General features: G+C 35.6%; 1 long non-coding RNA gene across 2 annotated transcripts in view; it reads left to right on the forward strand.

Moving 5' to 3' along the window:
- Positions 1–21,548, forward strand: part of LOC127483304 (uncharacterized) — a 34,367-nt gene extending 12,819 nt beyond the window's left edge. For both annotated transcript variants that reach the window (XR_011378463.1, XR_011378462.1), the window contains one exon: positions 20,854–21,548. This is a non-coding gene — a long non-coding RNA (uncharacterized lncRNA). The remainder of the gene's footprint in view (positions 1–20,853) is intronic.
- The last annotated feature ends 340 nt before the right edge of the window (positions 21,549–21,888 follow it).

Consider the following 21,888-nt stretch of genomic DNA (forward strand, 5'->3'; position numbering starts at 1 on the left):
AGAGCAAAGGAATTCTCTAAAGTAATCACCAATATTGTTACTAACCAACAGGTACAAATTGACCTGTTGTTGTTTTTATGATAACACAGCAATAGAACCAAAGTGGAAAACAACTTCTTGTGGCTGTATGAGCAGCAGATATCTTGAAGACAATTTGGGCTTTCTTCAACTGGGAGCTAAGGCATATTTTAAAACTGAAGAAGTCTGAAAATTAAAGAATATTGTGAAGAATCTTGGAGATCTACAATATCAGTGTATCGAAATAGGAAAAAGTATTAAAATTTACCATATATCCCTCATGGCCTAATTTAAAATTGGAGAAATATGTACACTGTCATCAGGTTGATCAAGATTGTGGTATTATCCAATGTTACTCTGTAGTCAAAGGAAAAGAATGTATAAAAGAGATGGTTGAAAAATCTAGAAGAAATGATTTTTGAGCATGTGTTCCAGAAATACAGGAAGGCAAGAGGACTGTAGTCATTGTAGCAAAGGCATTGACCAGAAGGATATGAATCCAGGAAGGTACTTACAATCTTTCATCCTCCCGGTAAATGTCAACTTCACCATGGTGAATGGTATCAATTGGAAGAGCCCTGTTAAAAGTAGTGGTTTTTTGGTGGTAATGCAGAAGATGTATAAAATAGAAATGACCGTAACTTCATTTTACCATCTAGAAATAAAAGCAGTTATTTTGTTGGTGCATTTATTCTAATCTCTGTCTATGTCCATATGCTGTGTGAGAGCATATTGGGGAGAATCGGGGAGAGAGAGAGACAAAGAAAGAGAGTTCAACAGTGTGTTCACTTTCTTCATATTTTTATATATAAAAATTTGTTATAGGTAATTTCTCAAATTTCTCTTTTAAATTAATATTATCATCTGACTGTTCTCGAAATAATGGATTTTACCTGAAACTTTCTCTGCAACTGTTGTATCATTTATGACATTAAAATCAGTATTAAATTCATCTTCAAAAGTAATATGTTGTATAGTATTCTTCAACTTACAACTCTTATGTATGATTTCATCTTTGGGTTTATAGTAAATATTTGTTCAAATATTATCCTGGTTACCCATTTTCAAAATGTTTTTCACAGAGCCTGAAGTTGATTCGGTTGGAAGTGGAAAGCTTAGTGCTCTACGAACAAAACTACACAGGGAAAAGTCATATGCCATGTTTACAAAGAGCCAGGAAATGTTCTCATTCCATTGGTCCAAAACGGACAACCTTATAGATAAACAGGCGTGAGTGGGAGTAACGACAAGGATTTGTGAGAGTACTGAGGAATAAAATTCACTTGGACACAACACAGCTTGGGTTCCCTGTAACAATGTTAACCAAAAAAAAAATATCAAAAATATTTCCCAGTAACTTAACATTACAGATCAAAGAAATAAAATATCAATGCTGATCTTCCTGAAAGAGAAATCAAGAAAGAAATACCATTCACCGAGCTATAAAGAATTTAAGGATTTAGAAATAAATTTAACAAAAGCAGTGAAAGAAGACTACAATGAAAATTATATATCACTGATGAAAATATGATCAATGGCACATACACACACATGCACACACACACAAACAACTATAAAGATATTCTGTATTTGTAGAATGGAAGTATTAATATCATTAAATGTCCATACTACCTAAGGCAAATAAAAGATTCAGTGAAATCTCTAGCAAAATACCAATGACATTCTTTATTTAATTGGAAAAAAGAAATCCTAAAACTTTTATAGAACCACAAAAGATCCAGAATAGCCAAAGGGATCCTGAAAAAAATCCATCTAGAGACACTGCAATACATGATTTTAAAGCATTCTAAAACAAACAAATAAACCTGTAGTATTTAAAATAGAATGGTATTTACATAAAAATTTACATAAATCAATAGAATAGAAATCTCAGATTTATTTTTAAAGATTTATTTATTTACTTGAGAGACATAGTTACAGACAGAGAAACAAAGAGATGGAGAGGCACACACACACACACACAGAGAAAGAGAGAGATTTTTCATCGGCTGGTTCAGTCCCCAAATGGCTGCAATGGCAGGAGCTGAGACAATCTGAAGTCAGGAGCCAAGAGCTTCTTCTGGGTCTCTCACTCTCACGCAGGTACAAGGACTCAAATATTTGGACCATCTTCTGCTTTCCTAGGCCATCAGCAGGGAACTGGATCAGAAGTGGAGCAATCGGGTCTCCAACAGGTTCCCAAATGGAATGCTGGTGCCACAGGTGGATGCTTAACCTACTATGCCAGAGTGCCAGCTCCAGGATCCCAGATATTAAACTTGTGAAATAAATCAGACACAGAAAGACGAATACTGCATGTTCTCCTTCATATGTGGGAGTTTAAAAAATAAGACAATGCAAACACAGTAATTTGATTAATGGAGATAGCAAAAAGTTGGAAGGATAGAAGAAGTTTTACTTAAAAGAAATAGAAGGTATGGGGTATGGTTTTATAGATTGTGACAAACAGAATAAAAACACTATATAAGATATCAATACAATAGGAAAGCTGGTTGTGGGGTACAGGGGAACTCTTGTTATGACTCCAGAATTTTTGTTTTTTTTTTTTTAATTTTAAAACTACTCTTAAATTAAGAAACTTAGAGAAGAATTAACACCAATACAAATATAATATTTTAGGAATAAAATGTAAATATGCAGTCTATAACAAAGTAAAATCCACAATGTCTAGTATATAATAAAAGATGTAAATGTTCAGGAAATACCTGCTGGGAAGAAAAAAAAAATCAGTCAAGATTGACACAGAAGTAACATAGTAATATAATTATTGGGAAAATATGTTTAAATGGTTATCACAAGTATATTGTATATACTTAAAATGCTGGCAGAAAACATATAACATGCTAATTAGAGAGAAAATATACACGTAAAGAGGCAGATCAAATATCTAGGGATGTGTAAATGTCTAAATTGCTGTAAAAGAGAAAATTCACCAGATATGAGAAGATGAAATACTCCAGAAATTAATATCAGCTTCGCAACATATCATTAGAAGCCATCCAAAAGGAAACATTCAAGAGAAAAAAAAAACCAACAAACTAAGGTGAAGTAAAAATTTCTCAAGCATTTAAAAGCTGAAATATTTGGCCATCACCAAACATTTATTTCTAATAATTCAAACGGTGTCCTTAGGCAGAAGGGAAATAATACCATTATACAAATGCGGTTCAACAGAAAGTATGAAAAACAAAGGGAAGGATATGTTATTTTTCTTATTTAAAAATTTTAAAAGGAGAGCCGGCGCCGTGGCTCAATAGGCTAATCCTCCACCTTGCGGCGCCGGCACACCGGGTTCTAGTCCCGGTTGGGGCGCCGGATTCTGTCCCGGTTGCCCCTCTTCCAGGCCAGCTCTCTGCTGTGGCCAGGGAGTGCAGTGGAGGATGGCCCAGGTGCTTGGGCCCTGCACCCCATGGGAGACCAGGAAAAGCACCTGGATCCTGGCTCCTGCCAGGATCAGCGCGGTGCGCCGGCTGCAGCGGCGGCCATTGGAGGGTGAACCAGCGGCAAAGGAAGACCTTTCTCTCTCTGTCTCTCTCTCTCACTGTCCACTCTGCCTGTCAAAAAAAAAAAAAAAAAAAAAAAAATCTTAAAAGGACTCTCGGTTATTTAAAACCAATATAACAATGCGTTTTGGGGCTAGATAGGCAAAAGTAAAATGCATCAAAAACTAGCAGGAAGAGATAAGAGAAAAGAATATAGTTTGGCAAGTAATGTTACATTTATCTGATTTCTTGAGGAATTTTAGTTCTATTAAGCCAGCAAGAAATGAATGTTAAATTCTCCATGATGAAATCATTTGGTTAAATATCACTTTATATGTCTACTATAGCTATAACATACAAAATATTTTAAAGTCTCCGAGAAGTTTTGCTATAAAATAATTTTACATGCTTCAATCCATTATTCCCAAATCACTTGATCACTAAACCATTTTATCATCAAGTTAGGAGCTATTAGTATCCTGAAGAATACACTAAGGGAAGCTTTAATGTATTATGTTTCACCACTTATTTAGCTATTGAATTTTTATTGATATTCCCATCCCATTAAAGACACGTTTGAAACCACACAGGATTTGTGGTTTAGATATCTGGATGCACCAGTTGCTGGTTGTCTAACGTGGGGTATGGAATTAATATCTCTGTAAATCATTTTCATCTGTTTTTGAATTAGATAGAAAAATAAATCTTCAGAGTATCATTATAAAGATAGAGTGCACCTCAAAGTGCAATGTCATCATGGAAAAACCATAATAAAATAAATTATGTTCAAAAATTTTACAAAAAGCCAAATAATTGAACAACTAAGTCATTAGAAAAATATTCTGAAATCATTTGTTTGTGTGTGTCCATGAAATGAGTAGAATTTATTTACCAAAAGTTATATCTATCTGACTATTGAAAACTAAAAAAAGTTGCTGTAAACTTATGCTAGCTGTCATTTTTTGCTCAGGGACAATGCATTTGTAGCGAAGGATATATTCATATGGATTCAGGTAAAATGGAGCTCTGTGTCTCTACGAAATAGGAAGGTAATAACTAAGAAGGTAATAAGTAGGACTATAATGAGCTGAAATCTTTCTAAGTAGACATGTTTGGCTGAAAATAAATAAGGTTGGTGCATATATGATAATCCCTCCTGCAAATTTGTAGGGCTGACATGAAGGAAAGTGACTTAAATTATCATACATTGCATCAGATTAAACAAGGATAAGATGTTTTTTTCAGTCTTTTACTTTTTTAAAATAGTCAGTTTCCTGATTGTGTGGTGCTTTAAATTAGACAACTTTCATGTTCAATCATGTATATGGATAAAATATTACATAACTATGCTATTGATATGGAATGTTGTTGTAATCTGTTAAAGAAAAGAATATTATGGCTGGGGTTGTCAGATAATGGTCAAAGCCACTGCCTGAAATGCGGGCATCTCTCATGGGCACCAGCTTGAGACCTGGCTACTCTACGTCTGATCCGGAGTCCTGTTAATGGCTTGGGAAAGCAATGGAAGGCGGCCCACATTTTTGGGCCCCTGCAAGCACATGGGAGACATGGAAGAAGCTCCTGGCTTCTGCTTTTGGCTTGGCCCAGCTCCACCTGTTGCCTGCCATTAGGATAGAGAATCGGTGAATGGAAGATTCTCTCTCTCTCTCTCTCTCTCTCTCTCTCTCTCTGTTTCTCTCTGCTCCCTTTCTGTAATCTTTCAAAAAATAACCTTTTTTTTAAAAATAAAATGAAACAATATTGTTCTACTAAACATTAATTCTGTCTTCTTCTTTACAAGAGACATAAAGGACTTATGCCCACACCTCCAAAGCATGAAACCATATCCACAATGCAAAAGGTAATGTTTTGTAGCTAAAATCTAGTTAAAGTGAGTCCTATTTCCCATGCTTATAATATTAAAAGGAGCAATCCAATTCTCATTCAATTAAATATGTGAGTATTAAGCTTAGTGTTGGCAGATCAAATGTCTGCGGTTTCCTTTAATTCATTTTTAGCCGTAGACAGGGTTATTTCTGGACAAACTCTGCTCTAACCATTCTTTCATATCCTATTTTTTAAAAAATTTTAAGCTACACAGATTTTATGTATTTCATATATACAGATTTGGGAACATAGGGACACATTCCTTCCTACCCTCCCTTCCACTCAAACTCCAACCCTCATCCTCCCCCTTCTCACATTCCCACTCTTAAGTTTTACAAAGATATATTTTTAGTTTACTTAAGGGTCATATAGTTAACCCTACACTAAGTGAAAAGGTTCAACAAATAGTATGAAAAAAAAAAAAAAAACACACTGTTCCCTAATAGAAGAGACAACTCTCAAAATGTGTATTTCATTCCAACATACCACCACTCCTGGATATTTTAGCTCTGTCAAGTTTTGTAAATATTCACAGAAACAAAGTTAGTTGATTACATGTTTAGCTGTCAAAAATTATGAAACCAAATTTACAAAATCAGTCACTATTTGAAATCATTTGTTTCTTAACTATGCTGGGCTTCGTATTGAATTTAATGTAAAAAGTAATTAAGATTAAATATATCAGAAAAAAATTTCTCCAAACAGAAGATGTTAGAAGATATAAAAGGACAATTGGGTTCTATGTTTGTTCTTCAGAGTTTTGTCTTTAAAAATGCTATGAACTATCCATTTTAAGAAGAGTATTTATTATTCAGTAAACATTCAAATGAAAGAATAATATAAATTTTGATAGCACTGCTAAGTTCTACATATCACTAGAAGTAGTATTTTTCAAACTGATGATAGGAAACATGAAAGAAATTGCTCTACAATGTCTTATTAACAAAGTAACATATTCATAGCATTACAGGATTCTTTTTTTAAATTAATTAATTTATTTGAAAGTCAGTATTACACAGAGAGAGGAGAGGCAGAGAGAGAGAGAGAGAGAGAGAGAGAGAGAGGTCTTCCATCCGCTGGTTCACTCCCCAATTGGTGGCAATGGCCGGAGCTGCGCCGATCTGAAGGCAGGAGCTAGGAGCGTCTTCCGGGTCTCCCATGTGGGTGCAGGGCCCAAGCACTTGAGCCATCCTCCACTGCCTTCCCAGGCCACAGCAGAGAGCTGGATCAGAAGTGGAGCAGCCAGGTCTCAAGCTGGCACCCATATGAGATGCCGGTGCTTCAGTCCAGGTAATTAGCCAGCTGTGTCACAGAGCTGGCCACACACAGCATTCTTACAATGATCAGGATCTTATGGCATTTAGTCCTGTTTTGTGTATATTAGACTTCAGAAAATGCTTTTTAAATAGAATAGAGAAAGCAATAATAGAAATACTAATTCAAGATTTGATATGTAGAAACACATGGCATATAGATGATTTTTTTCATGACTATTATCTTGCCTTAGTACTTCCATCTCAGTAGCTTTTATAAAGTGTTTTAATATAATGAATTTGCTTCTGAAATTGTAAGTCACATCTACAAGCAGCTCACGAGGTCATCACAGAAACCTCTCCTATAGCAGGAATTTGTCCTAGCAGCTAAGATTCCAGTTAGCATGCCCACATCTTGTGTGAATACCTAAGTTTGACCCAAATCTCTGCCTCTTGACTCCAGCTTCCTGTTATTGCAGACCCTGCGACGTGAGGGCATTCTGGTCCTCGTGGGTATTTAGGAAACAAAGCAATGTATGAGATAACCTTCTCTGTCTCTGTCTCTCTCTCATCCTGAGTACACCTCAAATAACTTAATTAAAATATCTCTCCAATCGAAGGGAAATTTTCCTAGAGGAAGAAATATTCATGATGTTCTCATATTTTTCTGTAACAAATAATGTCTATTTCTTAATTAAAAGCCTTTGGGTAAGACAAAAACAATATTGTAAAATGGAATTTTAGTTATGACTAAATTAAGGAATTAATTTATTTTCCTATAGCACTCGCAAATCATTTCAGAAGAGAATGTGGGGTTTTAAAATTATGTTAATCTCATATTATAGCAAGAACAATTCTTTGTTCATATCAAGGAGTCTGAAAAATTGACTTAAAATTTTGTCATTCTCAAATGGATATTAATTTTTATCTAAATCAAGGGTATAAGAACAAAGTAATTATTTGGAAGATATCCACTAAATGAAAAGCTATCTGATAGTATGAGTGATTGATTTGTCCTGGATAATTTGCCATTAAAATAATGTATTAAATAGAATACCTAAAGAGATCAATAATGAGTAATGAGATTTAATTAGGTATTTAATGTCTTCAATCAAAGAATAGTCCAAGTTCAGATGGTGAAACATTTAAAGGAGAACTAATACTAATTATTTTTATATTATTACAAAAAATAAAAAAGTGAGAATTCTTCCAAACTCATTCTACAAGGTCACTATTACTCTGAAACCAGAATCAGACAAGGACCCAAAAATTTAAACTAGAATCAAAGGTATAACAGCAACAAAAAAGAAAACTCTGGTCAATATCCTTCATGAATACAGAAGCAAAAGTCCTTAGCAAAACACTAGTAAACCAAATCCAACAGAAGAACAAAAAGATTAAATACCATGATCAAGTGGCGTTCATCCAGGCCTGCCAGCATGGTTCAACATATTCAAATTGAGTAGCATGAGTCACAGCAATAGGATAAAGGGCAAAGGCCGCGCGATCATTTCAATGGAGAAAAGGAATTTGATAAAGTACAATATCCCTTTAGGATAAAATCTCTTAACAAATTGAGTGTAGAAGGAATATGACTAGAAGTTTTAAAGGCCTTATAAAATAAGCCAACTGCTGACATGTACACTGAATGTAGTAAAGTTGAAGGCTTTCTCTGTAAGATCTGGAACGAGACACATTATGAGAGCAATTCGGAAAGAAAAAAGATAAAGGACATCAGTATTAGAAAGGAGGAAATCAAATTGTCACTGTTAGCACCAAACTGCTAGAAGTAACAAACAGCTTCAGCAAAGTGTCAGGATACAAAATCCGCATGCAGCACTGGAGAAATGGAAGTCTTTTCTATAAACAATGCAGGGAAAATTGAATATCCACCTGTAAAAAATTTGAAGCTCCATGCTTATCTCTCACCATGTAGAAAAATTTACTCAAAATGAGTTACCGACCTAAATGTAGCTCCTGAGATTCTGAAGCTACTCAGAGAAAACACAGGTGAAATATTTTAGAATATTAGCACAGGCAAATATGCCTTTCAGAAGAATGGGAAAAAATTTGGTTGTTACTGCTTAGTACAATAGTTGGAGCCAACCTCTGTCCCTGGCATTGATTTGTGGCACGGGCCTTGCTAGAGGACATCACAGAAAAACTGAAGGATCATTTAGATGTGCTCCTAATTTTTCAGGCGGAGAAAATGAGCATCAGATTTTAACTTGAAGCTCCTTTTTTCTTTATATTCATGTGACTGTAAGGATTAAAAATTTGTGAAATTACATCATTCTGATGAGTAAGTTTTGCATAGTTGATGACAGGAGCAAGCATAGATGTCTAAAAATAAGTAGTACAGCTGACTTAAAATATAAATATGTGCCTGTTTTCTTTATGCACGTATTAATTGAAGAGCTATTTTAGATTAAGGGGGATTTTCACATCGAGAGAAAGAAAGATGGGAGATGATGTGGACCCATGCTTTTGGATTCAAAACCAATTCTGAAATCAATCATGGTTCTCCTCTTTTCAGCATATCTGTGTCTGAGCTAAATTTAGAAATGGAAAATAAATGCTTCAATTCCAAAATATGATTCAGGTGTAGACTTGCCTAATTATTCTCTCATAAACTGTATACTCTGAGTCAGCTTTGCTAGTAAATGAGACAGAATTGCAAGAGGATAATTAGGGTAGACCAGAACTAAAGTTGAGAATAATACAGACAAAAATTATGAAAAAACACCTAGAGCTATACTTAAGGTGTCTATTACTTCTAATAGTAAAATCAAAGTCAAAAAGCTAGGACATTTTATATTTAATCCTTTTTAAGAGTATTTAATTTTAATGTTTAAAGTTTTTAACTGATTCAATGTGATTTGTAGATGTAATTCTCAGAACATAATACTAGTCCCTTCTTTCCTTCCCTCCTTGGATCACATCACAAAAGTACAGAAACAAAAATGAAAATAGACAGATGGGATTTCTTCCAACTAAGTGTCGGCACAGCAAAGAAAACAATAAGCCGAGTGCAGACACAGCATAATAAAGTAGGAAAAAGTATTTGCAATATATAAATCTGAAAATGGCTTGATACTCACATGTAAGGAACTCAAACTATTTAATAACATAATAAACAAAACATTGAATTAAAAATTGGCAGTAGGTTTAAAGAAACACTTTTAAAATACAAACATATAGTTAATTGGTACAGGAAGAAATGTTCAATATCACTAAAAATTAGGGGAATGAAAATCAAAGTTGTAAAGAGATATGACTTCAGTCCAATTAGCTTAGCTAAAATAAAAAAGACAAAAATTATTGTTGGTGTGAGTGTAGAGAAAAGGGAATCTTTGAGCACTGTTGATGGAAATGTATATGAGTACAGCCATTGTGAAAAATAGTATGGAGTTTCTTCAAGAATTGAATTAAAGATAGAACTACTCAACTACACTAAGATCCAGCACTCACACTATTAACAAAATATCCACAGAAAATTAAATAATTCTGTTGGAGAGATATCTGAACTTTTGTTTATTGCAGCATTATTCATGATAGTCCAAAGATCAAAACAACTTAAATGTCCATTCATTGATGAATAATGGGAAAAATGTGATATACATATACAAGTGAATAATATTCAGTCAAAAAATGAAATCCTATCAATTGCAATACATTCTTTGAAATCGAATGGCATGTTAAATGAAATAATTCAAGGTAAAAAATTAGTGCTACGTTATTTCACTCCTGTATAACTGAAGAAAGCTTCATAGAACTTGAGAATAGAATGGTAGTCACCTGGGGCTTGGGAGAGTAGGGAGGTGAGTGTCCTATTGCAGTGTAAGATCACTATAGATGATGATAATCCACTATATGTTTTTGTATAAAAATCTACAATAAAGAATTTTGAATGTTTACACTACAAAGAGGTGATAAATATTTGAGGAAATAGGTTAGTTCACCCTGATTTGAGAATTACACAATGTATACATGTGTGTAAGCATCACATTGTTTCTAACAAATATGTATAATTTTTATGTATTGATTCATCAATACATAAATTAACGGTAAAACTACTACTCAAACAGTACTCTATACTTTGTGTGTCCTTGTGGGTGCAGTCTGTTGAAATCTTTACTTAATATATACTAAGTTGATCTTCTGTATATAAAGATAATTGAAAATGAATCATGATAAAGAATGGGATGAGAGAGGGAGTGGGAGATGGGATGGTTGTGGGTGGGAGGGAGGTTATGGGGGAAAAGCCACTGTAATTAAAAAGTTGTATTTTGGAAATTTATATTTATTAAATAAAAGTTAATTTTAGAGAAACAATATTAATTGAATTAAATTAGAAAAATATCGATAAACACGAAAAATATCTAGTTTGAAGTGTAATTTTGTTTTCTCTCTTAAATTGGAAAGAAAGCAATATAAGTACGGCCAGCAAATAGAATTTCAATAGTAAGGAAGTCTTTAGATTTCTGTAAGCAGCTTTTCTATTTGCAGATCATGTAGATCACAAAAAAAAGAGCAACCCAGATATTTCCACTTTATGTTTCAATGAGAGGAACACGCTGTGCCAAATATTTGGATATAGATGCTGTAATGAGCTAATGCCGAGAACAATGATGCTAATTGTAAAGTAAAGGAGGAAAATAGTAAATAATTATTCCTCACTTTATTTTTTGACTCTCAACCTATTGCCAATGTATATCTATGCTAGATCTTTACAACATTTGTAGAGAATTTACTGAGCAAGGCAGATAATCTCCCATGTTATGTGTAATAAATTTCCTACAATCAACACTATAGTGCTTTACATAAATATAAAATTTATATTTATAAAGCACTATAAATACCTTATTGTTTCCATAACCTGCTTTCAGAAGAGCTAGTATAGATATTGCTGACATTGACTCTATTCATTTCCAAAGAAAAGACTTCATGTCTGGTCAAAATCAAGAGCTGAGAGCAATAAAGCAATAAAGGGGAAATTAACAGAGACTACCCTGTTCATGGATAGACATTTACAAAAAAATAGCCTTTCTTTGAAAAGTACACACTATTTTGTAAAATGAACAATCTATTTTTAAAAATTAAAAAAATTTTCCCAAACTAAAAGACATGTTAAAGCTATCCAAAGGGATTATGGAGTGCTTTGAAAATTATATAAAGTTATACACCATTCTGTGTTTTACTGCTTAAATTATAGTTGGCTTATCTCCAAGGTCTGAATGACTAGATGCTTTACGTCACTCTGAATTATAGTTTAGAGTTGAAAGCCTCTTGTGGCACTGGCAAACTTGCAGTTGTGGCTTCTCATCTCTGGATCATTGAATAACTTTGGGGAAAAATCCTTTTATATATTTTCCCTTGCCGTTTGGAGGAAGCCACTAACTTTATGCTTCATGTTCAACTGAGAGAAAGCAGTAAGTTGGTTTTTTAAAAAAATTCATCTATTTCCTTCCAACTTCAGTAACTGAGAAAGGACTCCAAGGAGCTGTCTCCTAAATTCTGACCAGTTCATAAGCTTGTCTGTGTTTTCTTTCTACTGCTTAACCCTATTAATGACTAAGGTGGCTATATACTATAGACTCTGAGAATTTTCAAATTTTAACATAAAGAATCAATGCAATATGGATTTGTAATGCACTACTATTTTTAGATCGAACTGATAAAAATAGTTGTATTTTATTCATCTGGAAAAATATCAGGTGAAAAATTTGATATTTAACCCAAATGTGGTTCCCATTTTGTTATATTAGTATACTTATTGATTCTTCTAATGCTAAGTCTAGAGTTAATTACATAGGGTGAACACTAAATAGAATAGTTCCTGACCTGTTAGGTCTACAAAGACTCTCTGAAAAGACAGATATTAAATATTTGTGTCTGCACAAGCTGTAAAGTCTGTTGTAACTGCTGAAGTCTAAAGCTATCATAAAAAACACCAGAAACAACATGTAAGAAGCAGACATGGCTGTCTTCAACAAAACTTTATTTACAAAATGAGCTTGGAGTGAATCCATGTGCAGTATTGTGCATATCGCTGCCATAGAGTCAAGCATAGCTAAAGTCAAATTTCAATCATGAGCTTCATACTCATTTGTATTTCTGTATACTCAACTTCACTGTTGAGAAAGGCAGGTTCTGGTATTTCACATTTATTATGTGAAGTTTTTATGGTGGCATGATTTCCCTGTATCAAATACTCAGTTCTGAAAACCAAGGGGACTCCCTATACGCAGTGTTCAGCTAAGGATACAGACAAATGGGTTTACAAGATATGAGCTCCAACTTGAACCTTACATTTGATTTACAGCCTGAAAAATGAATGTCTCCATCTCTGTGTTCTTATCTGCAATTATATTTAAAGTCAGATTTTTCCTAAGATCTTTACAGCTTGTTGCATTGATGTAATTCATATACCTACATTAAGTATATGTATCCATTTCATCTAAATTTCTGATAGCTGCCAAAAAGACATGTCATAATGATGTGGAAGCTTTTTTCTATTATGCAAAATAAATCATAATATTTAAAACAATTTTGCTAGCAATCATTACAGCAGTCTTGTGAAAAAAAATGACACTGAATTGGTTCTTATCATCCAGATTGTAGGCACTCCCTTCATGTACTCAAAAATATTTTCATGTTTCCATTGTTGTTATTTATAGCTGTTGACTATATTCCCACTAAATCAGGATATTTTTGCTATTTACTTGCTAAACTTCGTATTTGGCAGAAGTATTAAGCCATTTTTACTATAATGCACATTTAAAATATATTATCTCAAAAAGAAAAAAAAAAGAGAGAAAAGGAAGGAGGGTAGAAATGAAGAAGGGGAGGAAGAGAGGAAGGAAATATCATTATGTACTTAAAAGTGTATCAATAAGCACACTGAATTTATAAAAATAATTTAAAGTTAAAAATCAAAAAATTAAACATTCTAATCTTCATCTTTTGATCCAAACAAGAAAGGAAAGAAAGTTAGAGGAACCCATATTTAATATGTTATTTTTAACAGTCTTCAAATGATGTTTGTAGGATTTGAAATAGGGTTTTAAAAGTATGCTTACACGTATTTCTATGTTTCCCAATTTTATAATACATGTAGTTTCATAGAGATATTTTTATACATCTGGAAGTCTTAGAAATCATAAGCATATAGCCAATTAATACAGAGACAACTAAGTAAAATGTTGGTAAATTTATAAGGGATAAGAAAAAGTGCTTACACATTTGTTACAATGACTGAAAATGTAAACAGAAGAAAGAGAGGTAAGTTATGGACATTATAGGACAAAAATTACAGGAAATTAACCCTAAGTAGAAATCTGATTGTAAAATTCATTTTAACTGACTGTCTCTGTACAAAATAGTTTGCTAGATGCACTTAACATTTATCCATTTCACAACTTACAATAATCTAGTTTTTATCAAGGTGCGTGTATAAATATTTAAAAATGTAAAAATAAAAACACAATGGATTTATGACCTCAAAAAGATTTCAAAATAAGCTTATTATATAATTAAATATAAATTTATCATTTTACACACTTTCTTTCTAATTCTGTGTATTTAATAAACACTTAATAAAACAGACTTTTGGCCAGCGCTGCGGCTCACTAGGCTAATCCTCCACCTTGTGGCACTGGCACACCGGGTTCTAGTCCCAGTTGGGGTGCCGGATTCTGTCCCGGTTGCCCCTCTTCCCGGCCAGCTCTCTGCTGTGGCCAGGGAGTGCAGTGGAGGATGGCCCAGGTGCTTGGGCCCTGTACCCCATGGGAGACCAGGAGAAGCACCTGGCTCCTGCCTTTGGACCGCGTGGTGCGCTGGCCGCAGTGCACCGGCCGTGGTGGGCATTGGAGGGTGAACCAGCGGCAAAGGAAGACCTTTCTCTCTGTCTCTCTCTCTCTCACTGTCTACTCTGCCTGTAAAAAAAAAAAAAAAAAAGACTAAAAAAAAACAGACTTTTTCCTCAATTTTTAGCACAGTTTTTCTAATTTTTCCCTTACATTGAATAATTGCATTTACTTTCTGTCTGTTCTTACATTTTAAGGGAAATTAGCTTGACCTGCTTCCCTAGGGAATCATACTTTTCAGACTACATCACACCCAAGGCTTTCTTTTCACAGATGAATTCTTAATTTACGTGTTGCTGAATGACCAATGTTCTAACTTGAATGCATTATTTACTTTGATCCCTGGATAATTGCTTAGTGTGATACACCAGTGTTTTGTTTATTTTACGAGTGAAAATGAAAATACTACTGTAGCAAATTGTATTCTGCCATAAAAGTGTCCAGTATAATTTTGCTTATCTAAATTGTGTAATTGTAGGTTTATTACAGAAAAGCCAGTCCATTGTTTTGTTTTATAAAATCTCCTTTATTTGCAAATGAGATTAGAAGCAAAGATAAGAATTTGGTAATAGCAGTAAAAATAATAAAGTGATGATAATTCATCCTGCAATGTAACTCTTCCCAAATATACTTAGATTGTATGCTGCATGTAAAAGATCTTTAAAATCTACAACATAGTCCACAAATACATAACAGAATATGTTTCATTACTGTTACTATTTTGGATATTTACTACTTCTTCCCAATTAAAGCCCTGGTGAATTTGACTTTTTTCAGCCAACCAAAATAACTTAATTCCACAGCACTGTGAATACAAGTACATAAAGATTCTATAGTCTAGAATCTTTTGGGGGAATTGTATATCTCTTGACACAGTTTGCTACTTGTGTCTCTAAATATACTCAGTTATTTGTATTTTACTGGGCAATGATTTCTTAAGAGTGTAAGGAATAGTATTTCAATCAAAATGCTGGCATGTATGCCATCCAGTAGCTATGCTAATGGGAGAGTATCTTATTTCTGTGTATAGAAATAGAGCAAGTTCCCAGCAAAGCAAATTCTATAGTGCACCAAAAATATCTTCAAATAGTTTCTCTTAAAGAGAAAACTTTTTATCAAAGATAAGGAAAGAATATGCAACATGTAGTAAAGAGAAGAGGCCTTAAAGATGGATATAGGGCCAAGTTTATTACAATTCCGAGATTTGAGCACTCACTTGGGAAATCACATCCCATATCAGAGTCCTTGTCTGAGTCCAGGCTTCTCTTTGCTCTAATTTCCTGCCGTCGCAATATTAGATGCAGTTGATGATGGCTCAACTGTTACGCACCTGTGTGACCCATCTGAAGTTCTAGGCTTTGGTCTTGGCCCTATCAGGCTGTTGCAGGCATTTGGGGATTGAACCAGCAGATGAAAGATTTGTTGGTGTGTGTGGCTCTTGGTCTGTCTCACTCTTTATCTCTCCCTTTAAAGCAGTTAAAAATCCATCAATTTTAAAATTTATTTTATTTATTTGAAAGGTAAAGTTACATAGACAGAGGGAAAGACAGAGACAATTCTCCCACCTGTTGGTTCATACACAAAATGGCCACAACAACCTGCTTAACCGGGAGTGAAGTCAGGAGCATGGAACTCCATCCAGATCTCCCACGTGGGTGGTAGGGGCCCAGGCATTTAAACCATCTTCCACTGCTTTCCCAGGCCATAGCAGAAAGCTGGATTGGAAGTAGAGCAGCTGGGACTCTAACCTGCTCCCATATGGGATGCTGGCATTGTAGTAAATTCCAAATTTCTAGCATTTTATTATTATTTTAAGAATTTATTTATTTATTTGAAAGGTAGAGTTCCAGAGAGACAAGGAAAGACAGAGGAATAAAAATCTTCCATCCACTGATTCACTCTCTAATGGCCACAACAGACAGGGCTGGGCCAAGACAAAATCAGGAACCATAAGCTTCATCTTGGTCTCTCATGTGGGTATAGGAGCCCAAGTACTTGGGCCATCTTCCATTGCTTCACCAGGCACATTAACAGGGGTCTGGATCAGAAGTGGAACAACTGGGACATCAAGCAGTGCCCATATGAATGATATAACTATACAGTATTAAGATAGACATTATAAAAGACAAAGTGTAGCTAAAGGCCAGTGGGGCAATCCAGGATAGCTTAATCATGAGAGTCTACATCAGCGTCAGTCACAGAAAAATAACAGAAAAACAAAAGAAAGGCCACTTTCCCAGGGGACTGACTGATAGAAATTTCTCATGGAGAAGTGATAGAACAAAGAAAGGCTCTGTGGGACAGTAATGAAAGAGTACAGCAGACTGCCATGGATGGCCAAGCGGCCAGCCAAACCTGCATCTATGCAGCCAGCATAGAGGTCATATCATCCCATGTCAGTGTAGGAAGCAGCTGCCATACCCCTGCTCCTGGCAGCTTTCACTGAAGGTGAATTCCACAGACACCCCACGACTCAGCTCCAGCCTGGGGAACTGCTTGGATCTGAATGACTACTTTGTTCTCCCCGCAACAAAGTGACAGACTCAATTCCCTTTGTAGAGTCACACAGCTGGTTTCTGTTCTGCCTCTACCAGAAATGACCAAAGTCAGAGTTAAAGCAACTTAGAGGATAGAGAGCATTGGTTTGGCAGTGGAGTTTGGGTTGCAGTGGACTAAGAATCCACTTGGATTGGGAGCTGGTTTTGTGGTGTAGCAAACCAAGCCACTGCCTGAGATGCTGGCATCCCACAGGGCTGCTCCGCTTCTGACCCAGCTCTGTCCTATGTACTTGGGAAAGCAGCAGAATGGTCCAAGTTCCTGGGCTTCTGCCACCCACATTGGAGTCCCAGAAGAGCTCCTTGCTGCTGGTTTAACCTGGCTCAGTCCTGCAGTTGAGGCCATCTGGGGAGTGAACCAGTGGATGGAACCAGTGGATGGAATATTTTTTTTCTCTTTCTCTCTGTCTCTATCTCTCTCCCCCACCTTTAAAATAAATAAAATAAATTTTTTTAAAAATAAAGAGTTAACTTGGAATGCAAACATTCCATATACATGTGAATGACTTGTATCCCAGCTTTGTTTCTTACCCAGATTCTGATTAATGTACACCCTTAGAGGTGATGGCAACTCAAGTACTTGAGTCTTTGTCACCAACATGGGATACCTGGAGTGTGTTCCTATTCCATGGCTTTGGCCTGGTCCCTTCTTCACTGTTAGAGCATATTGGGAATGAATCAGCCATGGAAGATTCTGTCTCTCTCTCTCTCTCATCTCCCTATCTCTCAAATAAATAAATAACATTAAACACAAAACTTGTGGTTTCATATCCAAATTAAAAGCAAGATTTAACTATATGATGTTTAAAAATATGCACATAACATACAAATTTGTAGAAAATGTTAAAAAATGGAAAAGTTTTATCAGGCAAGCCAGCAAATACTAATCATGAAACAAGTAGAACAGATATGCTGAAATGAAATAATAGACTTGAAAGAAATAGACTTGAGGGAAAGGAGTATACACAGATATAAAGGATGAGTTTGTAATGATGAAGGAACCATGTGAGGAAGGGAACATTAGGTCAACTTTTCCAACCTTTCGTTTATGCTTTTCTGTGGTAAGCATTGTTATTATATTATAGTTGTATAGTAAATGATGGAGCCAGGAAAACACCTACCTCTAGATTTTCCAGGCTAGCCAATCATACACAGTGCTCTCACAAAATTACAGTCATTTCTAAAACAATTTCAAAATAGTACTTTTGACCTATGGTAGCTCATGAACTATATTTTATGATAAGAAATTATTTTATCAAACCAGGTAGAAAGTACTGGATTTGAAAAAAAGGTGTTAAAGAGATTTGAGCTTAAAGATTTTTCCCATTGCATAGACCTCATCCTGAATTCTGAATGTTTAAAGTTTATTGAGTACCATTCAAAATGTTTTACTCGAGAAAAGTTTTTGTATTTTTTCCAACCCTCAGAGAAAATTGGTATTACTTAAAGAGAGCATAAGTTACATCATAAAATGTAACTAACAGTACCCATAATCTGGATACATAACAGTGTTGATATCTCTACACTTCACATTTCCCATATGAAGAGTTGCAATATATGATTTGTTTACATCTCATTAAGTTTGGGTTTAGGAATCAGGCATAGATCTTCATTTGCTTTTTATGTCTCATATATATTACTTGAGACTTAAGGTGCCACGTTTGACATATATTCTTTTGAAGTCAAATGTTATTGTCACACATGCACAAAATGAATATTTATAGCACTGGGAATTACAATCAATTCAGAAAAGGAGGCCCTTAAACAACATTATAATGATCTAAGTGTCTGAAGTGGGCTAAGAGTAGACATGTGGTAGGCTTCAATATTTGACAGAAGTAAAGTCATTTATTCCTCATTCCCCAAAAAATAGTGATAAAAGAATCCAAGTTGAAATTCAGAAAATTATATTAATGAGATATGATACCTTCCTCAACCTCATATCTTTAGGAAAATGCAAGTGTTAAAAAAAGGTATAAAGAAGTACTATGTCTGGACTTAGGACATGGAATGTTCCAAGGCAGAAAAATTCCTGTTATATTCCAGACTACATAAGCTCTTTCATGCTCTGGACATTTGTAAAGCATGAGTAAGTGAGTGACTGATCCCATGAGATTTCTCTATATTTTGTTTGGGCTTAAATGTTATTACAGATCTTCAGAAGAGCCAGAAATCAATAATAATGTTTATTTTTACATGACAAAGTTTGGCCTGGGGGCATAGCAGTGTACACCATGACCTTAAATGAGTCCTCACTGGCAAATCAGCTACTTTCTTTGTGCTAAAGGAAAAGAGAAAGATTTTGACATCAAGCAAAGAGAAGTGAAATAGATAACTTAGGTGAAGTGCATGGATTTGAAATGCAGTATAAGGAAAGACAAAGGGTCTTTTCCTCAAGGTATTTGGTATGTTTTCCATGTGAAGAAATAGAAAACCATGACTTTTGAATTTATGTGTGGGATATGGGCTGGGGAAGGGGTGTGATGCTGAAGAAATTCTCATAGTATCTGATAGTCTGTTGTGCTTTGACTAGCAGTTGTCATGGATTAGAGGTCAGAATTATTACCCCGTGTTTTAATGGAAGTCTTATAGAGGTGCTATATTAATAGTGGTAAATGAAGAAGTTTGAGAATAATCAGCAAATTTACTTCCTTTAAGAAATATCCAAGGGGCTGACACTGTGGCTTAGCAGGTATGGCCGTCTCCTGCAGTGCTGACATCCTAGGTGGGCACCAGTTCGAGTCCTGGTTGCTCCACTTTGAATCCAGCTTTCTGCTATGGCCTGGGAAAGTGGTAGAAAATGAGCCAAGTCCGTGGGCCCTTGCACCCATGTGGGAGACCCTAAATAAATTCCTGGCTTCTAGCTTCAGATTGGACCAGCTCTGGCTGTTTTGGCCTATTTGGGTAGTGAACTACTAGATGGAAGACCTTTCTCTCTGCTTCTGTATCCATGTTGTTTTAATCACTCTTGTCTAAGGTCTCCACCAGGCATTTGGAACTCATACTTTATATATCTGAGTCTGGAGCTCAGAGACCTGGGCCAAGAGGTATCAGAGTAGCTGATCAGAACAGTGTGAAAAGAAGTTGACATCTGTGACTCCATTGTGTGACCAAACCCCATCTAGTGCATGGTGACTACTATGTGAAGGTATTGATGTACAGAAGGAAAGCTAATTGCTGATAAGGATCCTCCTGAAGATTGTATAAACCAACTCTTTCCTAGCAACATAGTATTGCCTAAGGTGATCTAGGCTGGACCAATATACTATGGAAGTCAATTTATCCTCCATCACAATCCCTGATAAAAAACGAGTGGAGTTCACTTGCACTTCCCTTTTTTACCATAGATCCTTTAAATCCTTCCTTCATGGAAAGCATTCTGGTTTCTATCATAATCTCTGCTCCTCATATTGCATTTTTTTAAAATTTATTTGACAGGCAGAGTTATAGACAGTGAGAGAGAGTCAGAGAGAAAGGTCTTCCTTCTGTTGGTTCACTTCCCAAATGGCCGCTATGACTGGAGCTGTGCCGATCCGAAGCCAGGAGCCAGGTGCTTCCTCCTGGTCTCCCATGCGGGTGCAGGGGCCCAAGCACCTGGGCTATCTTCCACTGCCCTCCCGGGCCACAGCAAAGAGCTAGACTGGAAGAGAAGCAACTGGAACTAGAACCAACACCCATATGTGATGCTGGCGCTGCAGGTGGAGGATTAACCAAGTGAGCCAAGGTGCATGCCGCATATTGCAATTCTAATCCATGTTTTGCATTACAGATTATTTGAGCCTCTTTAGAAGACATCAACAAGCCAACACTGAAAGAGTTAAGCCTTCAGTCATCACTCCCTCCTATCACTCTCTCCCATCACGTCATCAGCACTGAAAGAGTTCATTCCTTCAATTACCTGTGATGGTGAAAGGAGAATCTAAAACCAGAGGGAACACCAGCACCACCAACCTAATACATTTCCACCCATGGAACCAGAGGGTCAACTTGTTCAATACAGAGTTGGAAGTCATCTCTCTTGTGAAAGTCTTGGGGGAGGGGATGGGAGGAGGAGGATTCAGCAGTTTTGTGGACATCGGGGTGGAGGATGGCAAGCGGGAAGAGATAGGAAAGGAAAACAATGGGGTTGGGAAAAAGTTTCTGGAAATTAAGCAGATGTTGGCAGAGAGTCATGAGAGGACCTTGACAAAAGATGTTGGATAAAGGAGGTAAGGATGAAGGTGCCAGCTAGGTATGCAATTCTGCAGCAAGATGATCAGCCAGGAAGTCTGCAGGCCTGCATTGTGCTCCCTTTTGAGGCTGCCATGCACTTGATGGACACACAAGTGGTAGATGAAGGGCAGCTTATCTGCAAGGCCCGCTGGGTAAAGTCTTAGTAATTGCCTACAGACAGAACTGAAATATCACACAAAAGGTTTTATCTCTGCCAGGTTTATCATTTGAAAAATAAATTAAGTACAATTATTTTTCTCTATTTCATGTAACTATTGCAAGATTTTTGTGAAACATTACATCTTTAATTGTAAGATCAAATAATGACTAGAAACCATTGATACTGTTTTGAAAAGACTTACTTTGAAAGAATCCGCAGTAAAATTAAAAAGAAGAAAGGCCATTTTTTTTAGTTTCACCTACTAATGGATTAACCTGACTCATTGTTTAATTTTAGAAGAGTAAGAGTCCACAGAATGTCTAATATAAATTAATCAGCAGCCTTGGAGAAGTCAAACTAGTCTCTGATATATTGAGTGCTATAAAATTGAAAAGGTAATCAATAATATAGAGAGTACAACATTGAAATAAT

This window comes from Oryctolagus cuniculus, chromosome 8 (genome assembly GCF_964237555.1).
Source record: "Oryctolagus cuniculus chromosome 8, mOryCun1.1, whole genome shotgun sequence".
Taxonomy (NCBI): Eukaryota; Metazoa; Chordata; class Mammalia; order Lagomorpha; family Leporidae; genus Oryctolagus; species Oryctolagus cuniculus.